Genomic DNA, 12,588 nt, shown 5'->3' with positions numbered 1-12,588 from the left:
TCAATAACTTGGTGTTATAAAATGTATTGTTGTGCATGATTTGTTGATTAAATAGTGCAAGCATATGAGTCAAAGTTTATCTGTTCCTTTTTCCCAAAGGGGGAAAAAGCGATATCTTGGGCCCCTCGATGATTTGGTGTTGACTTATGTGTCGGGCCCGGTCAGGAATGAATTGATGTGTTCAATTAAGTTCATTGTCATTACAAATTTCTGAAATCGGGAAACCAACTGTTGAACAATGAGAATGATTTTGTTCCATCTCATTTGTTCACATGATATCTTGCATAACGGATGATTATATGATCCCTTATCTTAGGACTCGCAACTAACTTGGTTAGAGTTTGATAAAAGCTATGAGAGCTATGATTGCTTATTATTTTTTGAAGTCATACTTGCAATTATAGTTATTAGACTTATCCAAGTGGGAGACTGTTGGGTTAGGTGTCTAAGCCCGTAACTATAAATATTGGTATGTACTTGAATTTATAGTGGCATGGTCCTTTTGGGTTGTGTAACACTCATAAAATTTTTGAAAATTTTAAACTTTTTAAATAATACAAAACCATCATTTATCACAATTTGTTTTCAAAATAAGTTTCACATCAGAGAAATCCCAAAATCGTAAAACAAAACACGAGGAGGTGCACGATCACGCCTTCACCTTCCCGTGACCCTATGAGGTACCTAAAACATAATCCAAACTGTAAGCCCAAAGCTTAGTGAGTTCCCCCAAAATACCAATACATAACAAATAGCACAAATATAATAACATCATGTAATGGGTCCACAACTCTATAGACTAGATAGCCCCTGAGCCCACATCATAAGTCTGGCTTGCCCCACAGGCCCACAGCTTATGTCTGGCTTGCTCCCCGGCCTGATCAGTCAATAGACTGAATACCGCTAAGCCCTCAGTACAAGTCTGGCATGCCCTGCCCAGCCCTCAACTCGTATCTAGAATGCTCATGAGTCCTTAGTATGAGTCTGGCATGCCCACAACTCATATCTGGCATACTCCAGGGTTTGTTGGCTACAGCACAAACCATTACTACCTCAACGTCGATATATAACATATAATATCATATAAAGATAAACAGCCAATTTCACAGGTAGTCCTACAGGTCTACCAGACTAGCATATCAAGACTAGCATGCATATCTATATCATACTCAACATATCAGAAAATGTCAGGTTATCAAACCAATGGGTCCGCCTTGGTGCCTTCAACTCAAAAGTATAGCGAGGAAGACTCACCTCACAATGTCGAACTGCACTCAAACCTCTGACTGCTGACTCACAAAAAATCCCGAATTATCACAATAAACAAGCACCCAATTAACAATTAGGATACCATTCTTGAATAAGGGCCCAAACATAGGGTAGTTGTTCATTTAACCCTTTCCCTAATTGGCCCAAGGCTCAAGTCCAAACCTTCGATCCAAAAGGCCTAACTTACGTCAAGGCCCATGATTGGCCTAATTTTCCAAATTGATCCCAAACCTCTTATTAGGCCTCATCCAAAGGTCTGATCCTCTAATTAGCCCAAAACATACATATCCAGATGGTCCATTAGGGCCCAAGTATCAAAGCCCAAGATGGCCCAATACCCAATGCCTAAAGTCTGAACCCACACAGAAGGCGTACGTGGGGCATGCCCTTGCAGACCTTAAAACCCTTATAAGTGCTTAATGGATTAAGCACCTAAGTTCAAACTTCATATCTATGACTCAAAAGCACTCTAGAACCATAAAGTCTCAAACTTTAAGACTTTGGTCATCCAAAAAGAGCTAAATGCATGGTCTTAATCCATTAAGACCTCTTACAATGAACAAAGGACCAAACTAGCTCAAGGGACCTCATTTTTATGCCTTAAGACCCATCCTAGGGTCTGAAAGGACAACCCAACACGACCAAAACAAAGCATGCACAATATTAGGACTCTTCGGACAAGAAGAATACCAAAAAGCAACCAAAACAAGATCTAAACAATCCAAGCATAAAGGTAGAAGATTTATACCTTCTGAAGCTTCCCAAGAAGATGATAATCCCAGATCTACAAGCTTGCTTCCTTCCTTGACTCCTTGATGCACTAGCTTCTCCTTTTGGCACACAAAAATCACGCTATAAGCTCAAGATGCTCACTATGGGGGTTAGGGTTCTCTCAAAACGAATAAAGGACTTGGAGGCTGAAAGAGTGAGTTAAAATGAACCATAATGGTGTTTAAATACTCCTCAAACCCTAAAAATTAGGGCTTCATTCGGACATGCAACCCGTCCTTCTTCTTCACAAATAGGATCGGGGCTCCCCAAGGTGAATTGCTCAGTCAAATGAATCCCTTGTCTAACAACTCTTGCAGCTGTGTAGACAACTCATGCATCTCGGTAGGAGCCAACCGATATGGTGCCTTAGCTATCGGAGCCGCATCAGGGACCAGGTCGATCCTGAACTTTACCTGTCTCTCCGGAGGTATCCCAGGAATACATCTGCGTACTCTCGCACCACTGGTACATCACCCACCGTCCCCCTACCCACTTCCCCAGTATCCACAACATAGGCGACATACCCTGCGCAACCCTGTTGAAAGTAGTGCTTAGCCCTTGCAGCTGAGCATAAAGTTGGTCCACGTTGTAGCCTCTTGCCCTGAATCACTAGCGCTCCCCCACTTGGGGTCCTGACCCGTACCAACTGTTGCACGCAGTCGATCATTGACCCATTAGGGCTCAACCAACCCATGCCTATAATAACCTTGTTCCCAAGCAATGGAATGGGAACCAAGTCTACCAGGTAGTGCTACTCATACAATCTCAGGACACAATCTCTAAAAACCTCTGATGCTCATACTGATCGGTCGTCGACAATCTCGACCTCTAGAGGGTAATCCAACATGCCCGAAGACTCAGGGAACCTCTTGGTAAGGGTAAGAGAGACAAATGATTGGGTAGCCCCGAATCAAATAACACCTGGACCGAAATACCGTTCACGTGGAACGATCCTAAACAACACATAAAACATATACATAAATATCATGAGAGACATAAAATAAGATTTGGGGAGAAGAAAACTTACCCGTCACCACATCGGGTGCGACATGCACCTCATCAGCGGTCAACTGGAAGGCTCGACTCCTTACCACCGGAGTATCTGTCTTGCTCTATCGGCCATCCGTAAGCCACAGGGTCACTGGAGCTGGCGCCGCCACCGGCGCTGCTGCTGCTGTTGTCCATCTCGGGTAGTCGACCCTTTTATGGCCCTTCTGATTGCAGTGGAAGCAAATCAGATCTGATGTCTGGAAGGTGGGGGTAGTGGTTTGAGGAGTATTTAAGCACTTAAATATTAAGTATTTGAGTAGCTCGAATTGCACCTTATGGTGCTTAAATACTCCCCAATGGGGTAGTGATCGACTGCGTACAACAGTTGGTACGGGTCAGGACCTCAAGTGGTGGAGAACTGGTGATTTAGGGCGAGAGGCCACAACATGGACCAACTTTATGCTAAGCAGCAAGGGCTAGGCACTACCTTCAACAGGGTTGCACATGGTATGTCTCCTATGTTATGGTTACCGGGGAGGCGGGTAGGGCGATGGTGGGTGATATACCAGTGGTGCGAGAGTACGCGAACGTATTCCCAAAGGAACTACCTGGGATACCTCCAGAGAGACAAGTAGAGTTCAGGATCGACCTGGTCCCTGGTGCAGCTCTGATAGCCAAGGCACCATATCGGTTGGCTCCTCCTAAGATGCAGGAGTTGTCTACACAGTAGTAGGAGTTGTTAGACAAAGGATTCATTAGACCGAGCAGTTCACCTTAGGGAGCCCCGATCCTATTTGTGAAGAAGAAGGACGGGTTGCATTGGATGTGTATAGACTACCGGGAGCTGAACAAGGTAACAGTGAAGAACCGTTACCTACTCCCGAGGATTGATGATCTCTTCGACCAGTTTTAGGGGGCATCTTGGTTTTCCAAGATAGATTTGTGTGCAGGCTACCATCAGATGAGGGTCAGAGACGAGGACGTACAAAAGACTGCTTTTTGGACTCGCTATGGTCACTACGAGTTCGTGGTAATGCCTTTCGGGCTCACCAATGTTCCTACCGCGTTCATGGACCTCATGAACCGCATATGAAGACCGATGCTGGATCGGTGTGTGATAGTTTTCATTGATGATATCTTGGTTTACTCTAAGATGCATGAGTAGCATGAGGAGCACTTGCGAGAGGTTTTGGATACCCTAAGGAGAGAGAGCTTGTATGCCAAGTTCTCAAAAGGTGAGTTCTAGTTGCGCGAGGTGCAGTTTCTTGGGAACCTTGTCAACCAAAACAGTATTTTGGTAGACCCGGCCAAAGTAGAGGCTGTGATGAGATGGGAGACTTCGAAGTCTCAATCTGAGATTTGGAGTTTCCTGGGATTGGCAGGCTATTATCGGCGATTCATTTAGGACTTCTCCAAGATAGTCGTACCCTTGACCCGGTTGACGAAGAAAGTCGAGGTCTTTCGCTGTGGGCCAAAGCAGCAGGTAGCGTTCGAGACATTGAGGTAGAGGCTATGCGAGGTGCCGATCCTTGCCCTGACAGCGGGCGTGGAGGATTTTATGCTATACTGTGATGCATCCATCTCAGGGTTGGGTGTGATATTGTTGCAGAGAGGACATGTTATAACCTACGCTTCGAGGCAGTTGAAGCCTCATGAGGCGAACTACCCTACGCACGATCTGGAGTTGGGGCGGTTGTCTTCGCCCTCAGGATTTGGCGACACCACCTCTATGGGGTCCGATGTACCATCTACACGGACCACAAGAGTTTGAGGTACCTCATGGATCAGTCGAACATGAACACGAGGCAACGTCAGTGGCTAGATGTGGTGAAGGATTACGATTGTGAGATCCTCTACCACCCGGGGAAGGCCAAAATTGTGGCCGATGCGCTTAGTCGCAAGACACCCCCGATCATAGACATTTGCTTAAGGATGACGGTAGTGACTCCGCTGTTGGAGCAAATCCGAGAGACGCAACTCGAGGGTTTGAAGGAGGAGCGTCGAAAGTGCGAGCAGATCATAGGTCAGGTGGTCTTGTTTGACTATGACAATCGCGGTTTGTTGACCCTGCACGGGAGGTTCTGGGTTTCGTTCTGGGGCGGAGTGCGGAAGATTCTGATGGATGAGGCCCACAAAACAAGGTTTTTTTATCCATCCCGGGGCGACGAAGATGTACATAGATCTTCGTCCTAACTACTGGTTGCCCTGCATGAAGCGGGATGTAGTATGGTACGTCGAGAAGTGCCTGACCTGCAGGAAGGTCAAGGCGAAGCACCAGCAGCCTCACAGCAATACGCAGCCGTTGGACATCCCCATTTAGAAATGGAAAGATATTACTATGGGTTTCATCACAAAGCTTCTCAGGACCGCGCAGGGAGTAGATTCAATTTGGGTCATCGTGGATCGATTGACCAAGAGCGCCCATTTCATTCTGATCTAGGAAAGCATTTTGCCCGAGAAATTGGTTGGCATCTACATGCAGGAGGTAGTAGCACGACACAGAGTGCAAGTCTCTGTGATTTCTGACAGAGATGTGCGGTTCACTTCCAGATTCTGGAAGAAGTTTCACGAAGAGTTGGGTACTTGCCTGCACTTTAGCACTGTTTTTCACCCGCAAACGGATGGTTAGAGTGAGCGTACCATTCATACATTGGAGGATATGTTGCGGGCTTGTGTTCTAGACTTCGGTGGTAGCTAGGATACCTACCTTCCATTGGCAGAGTTTTCTTACAAAAATAGCTACCACGCGAGTATTGGTCGTCCTCCCTTCGAGATGTTATACGGGAGGAAGCGCAGGACCCCAATATGTTGGGGTGAGGTTGGACAGAGGGTCATGGGGAGTACCGAAGTGGTACTCAAGACGACGGAGAGGATCCAGCAGGTCCGAAGCAAGCTTCAGACTGCTCAGAGTCGGCAGAAAAGTTATGCCGACAAATATCGTTCGGACTTGGAGTTCCAGGTCGGGGATATGGTCCTCCTGAAGGTGTCACCTTGGAAAGGTGTCATCCAGTTCATGAAGTGGGACACTTTGGGCCCCAGATACATCGGTTCTTTCAGGGTTGCAGCCTGAGTGGGCAAGGTGGCGTATAGGTTGGATCTGTCGGCCGACCTTAGCCAGATTCATGGTACCTTTCATGTCTCCTAGCTACGGAAGTGTCTGGTCGATGACTCCATAATGATGCCTTTAGAGGACATTCAGGTGGATGACAGCCTGAACTACATTGAACGACCAGAAGCTATCCTCGAAAGGAAGTCGAAGGACCTGAGAAACAAGAGGGTGGAGCTGGTGAAGGTGCAATGGCAGCACCACAAGGGCTCGAAATGGACTTAGGAGCCAAAGGACGAGATAAGAGAGAACTATCCCGAGCTTTTTCCGGATGCGGCAGCGGACTTCGAGGACGAAGTCTGAAATAAGTGGGGGAGAGTTGTAACACCCGGTTCCCGATAAATATTTTTAAATTTAAGTAATTGAATGTTTTACACTAGGACTCGACGAGTTGGAGGCCCAACTCATTAAGTAGACTAGATTTTGGACACGGGTTTTAAGTAACCTACTCGATGAGTCGGGAGCCTGAATCGACGAGTAGGACTGCTTGGAGGAAACACTAATATTTAGGGTTTGCACCCTATTTAAATGCCTTAACTTGTCCCATTTCATCCTTCATCGTCTCTCATAGTCCAGGAGAGCCCTAACTCGAAACCCTAAAGCATTTAGAGTGTCCTTGAGCCATTTTTGTGTGTTTTTGGTTGTTTGAAGCTTGAAGAAAGAAGTGTAAGCTTGGGGGTTGTAGAAGAAGCAAGTATATCCAGAGGTGTTGCTTCATTTCCAGCTCATTCAAGGTAAAAAGCTTCAACCTTGACTTCCCATTTGTTAGATCCTCTTTAGGGCTTGAATCTTATCATTTTTGGGGCATTTCTTAGTCACATTCGGGTTTAGAGTGTAATATAGAGTGATGACTTCAGATCTTGAAACTAGGAGGGTTCTCATGGCATAAAGGTGTCAACTTTATTGCCATAAGAGCCCCATGCATCTTGTAGACTCCATTTTTAGACCTTTTGGGCTTGAAGACCCATGCATTGACGTAAAGTTCGTGACTTTACGTGTTAAATCGACCCTAGGAGGTCAGATCTACACTTTGGATGCAATGAGCTCAACTGAAACCGACTATAAGGACATGGACCTTGGGGGACTCACCGAGTTGTTCATAGGACTCGGCAAGTTGGGTATTGGTTCCCTAACCTCTTATGTTACTAAGGAATCTGGTTGAGTCTAGGAGGGGACTCAACAAGATGAACGTAATTATGGACCTGAAGACCAAAGGAATCGACGAGTTCAAGGATGAACTCAGCGAGTTCAAGGCAATGTCCCAACCAACATGAAGATGAACTCGAAGAGTTCAATTGGAAAGTCCCGATTTTTCCATTAGGAGAAACTCGGCGAGTTGGAGGGCAACTCGATGAGTCAGATCGCGAAGTTGAGAATCTCTGAGTTATGGAACTCGACGAGTTGGTGGACCAACTCCGCGAGTCGAGTCAACCAGATGTTGACTTTGACCAAAAGTTGAATTTGACCAAGGTGTTGACCTCGACTTTGTCTTTGACATGCGTTGACCATGAAAGGTTAATTAAGGAAGACTATTATCTGTAGGAATTGAGAGGAGTTGATCCCGGCAGCAAGGACAGTTCAAACACTTCACGATACTAAGGTGATTTAGCTTCCAGTAGAAGTTGGTCTAAGGCACCAAGGCCGACCCACTAGTAAGAGTTATAGTATAGATAATTGTCTTTGTGATAATTATTGTGTATATTGTTATCTGGTATGATTATGTGCTAGCCTGATATGATGTATTGTGATAGTAGGGGGGAATAGTCCTCATATCTGGTCGATATGGCCAAAGGGTTGGTCGGGCACCCCGGTATGCCTGACAGTTTGATTATGCTATGTTTTTATGTGGTAGTAGTAGGGGTGAAATAGTCCCCATAACCGGTTGAGACAAACCGGAGGGGCAGGCCGGACACCCCAGTATGTCTGACAGGGGTAGGTTAGGCACCTTGGTATGCCTAGCAGGGGTAGGTTGAGCACCCCAGTATGCTCAGCAGGGTTGGTCGGGCACCCAGATATGCCTGACAATATGTGTTATGTATGGTATGAATGAGCCGGTACGGTAACGGCGCATCACACACAACGGATTTCCGCATTATGAGATTCTTGGGATTGTACTCTGACATTATTAGTATTTTTATGATATGGTTTTGAGACATGTGATTGTGTTTTATGAAATGATATGACTTGAAAAGGTTTTCTTATAAATGTTTTCTAAAACGTTAAATCAAAAATGAAAATTTTGGTCTTGAAAATTTGGATGTTACAGAAGCCATAGCCGAAAACTTGATCTCCTCCACCTCTCTCATATCATTCTCTTGCATTGTGTGTTTGTGAGCCGTTAGAGGTGTTACACTTGTGACACTAAGTTCTCAAACTTCAAGATCTACAAGGGATTCATTGTTATTACAATATAAGAATCAAGGTATGTAACCTAACCCTAGTTTTATGTGAATTTAAAAAATTGTGTACACTTCCTAGGGTTTCTCCTTTTGTTTTCAAGTTTGCATGTTCAATTAGAGAAAACCTATATCCAAAGCATTAGGTTTGCATACACACTTAGTGTCACACCCCAAAACCAAGAACGGCTGAAACGTTCCAGGGTGGAGGACGTCATGTGAAGTATCATAACAGTGTGAAGTAGTAAACAAGCAACAACATCATTCATTGCATTAAAAGTAATGTTTTAATACATGTGTGTTCTTTCATAATGTACAACAATAAAATGAATAATCAAAATAAGACGAGTCTTGTTTGTGCTTCGTCTTCTCAAAACCTGGCCATCGTACCTGTCTAGCCGGTGACCTGAGAATACAAGTTATTTTGAAAGCGAGTATCAGCCTAAAGCTGGTGAATTCATAAGTATTTAAGTGTCATTGTCTTGTTTTGGTAAGCTGTTATGAATGCCATGTAAATCTTTAAATGAAACAGTTGATATAAGTATGAAAAACCCTAGAAAATCACATATTTCCTACTAGTATGAAATGTAGTCTTCTACCAAGACCCGAATGTTTTGTTATGACAATGTAGTCTTCTACCAAGACCCGAATGTTTTGTTATGATAATGATAGTTTTTCCTTCTTTTTGACTATTACAAACAGTACTTAGTCTAACTCATCGTTTATGTGAATGTATCACAAAATAAAGTAAATAGGAAAAGAATATAATATTCTTCTACCAAGACCCGAATGTTTTGTTATGATAATGTAGTCTTCTACCAAGACCCGAATGTTTTGTTATGATAATGATAGTTTTTCCTTCTTTTTGACTATTACAAATAGTACTTAGCCTAACTCATCGTTTATGTGAATGTATCACAAAATAAAGTAAATAGGAAAAGATATAATCATGTAAGTGTTATCCTTTGGTACTAGGACTAACACGACATCGCGATTAGCGAAATGTATAACCTTTAAACATCCGTAGACTGTTCAATTATCCTCTATAGCTACAGCAGGGGGAAGGAAGGGTTAGTCCCGTAATCGATGTTCCTAATATAAGTATTAACCGTAGACATCCGTAGATGTTCATCAACCTCTGTAGCGAACAGTAGGCTCGAGGAATGGTTAGTCCTGTAAATGTATGCTAATATAAGAATCAACCGTAGGCATCCGTAGATGTTCATCAACCACTGGTGCTAACAGCTGGGCTTCGGAATGGTTAGTCCCGTCTAGATATCCCGTTGAACTGGGATAGGCAGGACAATTTACACAGAAGGTACTAATAAATCATCCTAATAAATCAAAGTACAAGTATCCATGTAAATGTATACAGGAAAATGTATCTACGTAAAGGTACTCATGTAATGTATTCATGTAAGGTACTCATGTAATGTATTCATGTAAGGTACTCAGGTAATGCATTCATGTAAGGTACTCATGTAATGTATTAATGTAAGGTACTCAGGTAATGTATTCATGTAAGGTACTCATGTAATGTATTCATGTAAGGTACTCATGTAATGTATAGTGTAGACTCATGAATGAACTGACTCTGATGTAATTCCTTGTAATAGGAATAATATTATGTATCTCCTAACTATCCATATAATAGTTAACTGGAAGGTAATTGATTGTCCAAATAGGTTTACACACCCTTGCTACACAAGAGTGTGGGAAACTGAATGAAGGATGAAAACTATAACATCAATCCATATAAAAGAACATAAGTGTAAAGATATAGTTTTGTTCAAGAAGGTAAAAATGGTTTTATAAGACATCTAAGAGTTTTGAACAATAATTAACAATGACTTGATGTCATTTTAATACACATTTCAAACGTAATACTTTTGCTATCAAGGTATTTTTAAGATATAAAACCATTTCATGCATCACATTTTGTAGTATGTGAAATCTGCTGGATGAAAACACAGTTATAAATACATATGATTGATTTAATAACATGTTGTTTTCTACCTGTATTCCCCCCCCCCCCCCCTTAAAGCATTTAAAATCATTTAAAACATTGATTAAGGGGTATGAACTCACTTGTTGTGAGTGGTTCTAACGGGTATGTGTGTAGGGATGAGAAGTTCCACGAATGAAGTCCCAAGACACAATAAGTCCTAAATGACATATAAGGATACATATTGACATGAATATAGTGTTTATAACATCTATATGAAAGGAAACACTTTCCGGGACTAGGAAACACCTTGACCAAGTGTTGGAATCACATGTGACTCAACATAGGAAGGTATAAAGGCACTCACATGAGTTTACTACCATGAGTTCACGGCCCAAGGGAGTTTATGGCCGTAAACTCATGGCAACTCATGTGGGAATGCAAGTTTGAAGGCTAGGGTATGATTTAGGGACATTAGTTCTAACCTAGGATGAAGAAAAACTCACTTTCTTTGGAGTTTTAAGGAGTTCATGGCCCCAATGAGTTTACTGCCATAAACTCATGGCCATTTATGTTTATGAGGGTCCTAAAGGTCATAAGGAAGCATCCTAATTTCAAACCTAAGCCTTAGGAAGTGTTTGTGGCATCAAAACACCCTTAACTTGAGTTTACGGACCATGGACCATTTGGTCATGTGTTTGCGGTCGTAAACACTCATGGGTGTTGGTATTTTCATTGTTTTGGGTCCTAGACACATCAAGGTAAAGTGTTATGTTTGTCTCTTGGCTTAATGAAGGCATTTAGGGCATTTTGGCAACCTAAAATGGAGTTCATGGCCCAAGAACATCCTTGGCCGTGAACTCACTTTTAACCCTTGATTCTTAATGTTTTGGATGTCTAAACAAGCTATGGGTAGTCTCAAGGTTCATTTACAAGGTTTGGAGGGACATTGGGCACACTTTAGGCCCTAAATTTAGTGTTCACGGTCCAAGAAGATCTTGGGCCGTGAACACCATTTTCCTTGGTGTTTTGAGGTTTTTTTCTATCCCTAAACTCATTAGTGTACAAGTCCAAACTAGTTTCATGGCTTAAGGAAGGACTAGGCACCATTTGGCCCTTATAAAAGAGTTTGCTCTCCAAGTGTTCTTGGGCGGTAAACTCTCAAATCTTGGGGTTTTGATCCGATTTTGATGTTATTAAGCACAATCTAAGCTATATAATACAACTAGATGGAAGTACTCACGATTTGGGATGAAAACCCGAAGAACCGTGAGAGAGAATTCGACTTTTCTCTAGTTGGAAATGTAACTAATGAATAAATATGGTTCAGATTTCTATATATAGTCCTGGGATTTTTGGTAGAAAATATTTTATTCCCAGAATGAACTCTAATATCATAGAGTTTTGGAATAACACTGTTGCACAAAACCCTAGTGCATCCACTCTCCTGATATCTCCTTAAGTGTAAATCCTGAAATACTCCAACTTATACCCAAAAGTCTGGAATTTCACTGTAACTGTTTTAACTTCAATTGAGTTGATATGGTTTGTTCAGAATGGAAATTTCGGGTTGTCACACTTAGGAATTGTTGTTATGCTCAAAACCCATCAGTTTTTGGGAAAAACTCCATGACATGATATGGTGTATAGATTCCCACGACGTAACATGAATTAAAGGGAACGCGTTCATCTAATGAGTACCATGACGTGGCAACTGTTCTGTCCCAAGCCCATGATTTTAGGGTTTCTCTCATATTTAAGCATCATGCCCTACGTATTAAGGCATCCTCATCAGCCATTATCAATCTCAACCTCAAAAACCATAACCCTAATCCCTCTTGGTGATTCTTGGCTCATTTTGGTGCTTATGATAGCCTGAAAAAGAAGAAGGAGGTGTTCTAGGGTGTTGATCCAGCAAGGAAACCTCATCATCATCCTCTTATGCATATTTTGTATGTTTGTAAGTGTCTAACATTCAAGCTTTGTGTTTGCATGTTTCTATATCTAAGTTCTTTGTCCCTTTCCTTCATGTTTTGGAAGAATAAATCCCATCAAGTTGGAAAATGTATGGATCGTTGAGGTCCTTTTGGTGTTATATGTTACAGATCTAG

Source organism: Lactuca sativa, chromosome 1 (genome assembly GCF_002870075.4).
Source record: "Lactuca sativa cultivar Salinas chromosome 1, Lsat_Salinas_v11, whole genome shotgun sequence".
In the NCBI taxonomy this organism is placed as follows: Eukaryota; Viridiplantae; Streptophyta; class Magnoliopsida; order Asterales; family Asteraceae; genus Lactuca; species Lactuca sativa.
This window is presented reverse-complemented; position numbering follows the sequence as displayed.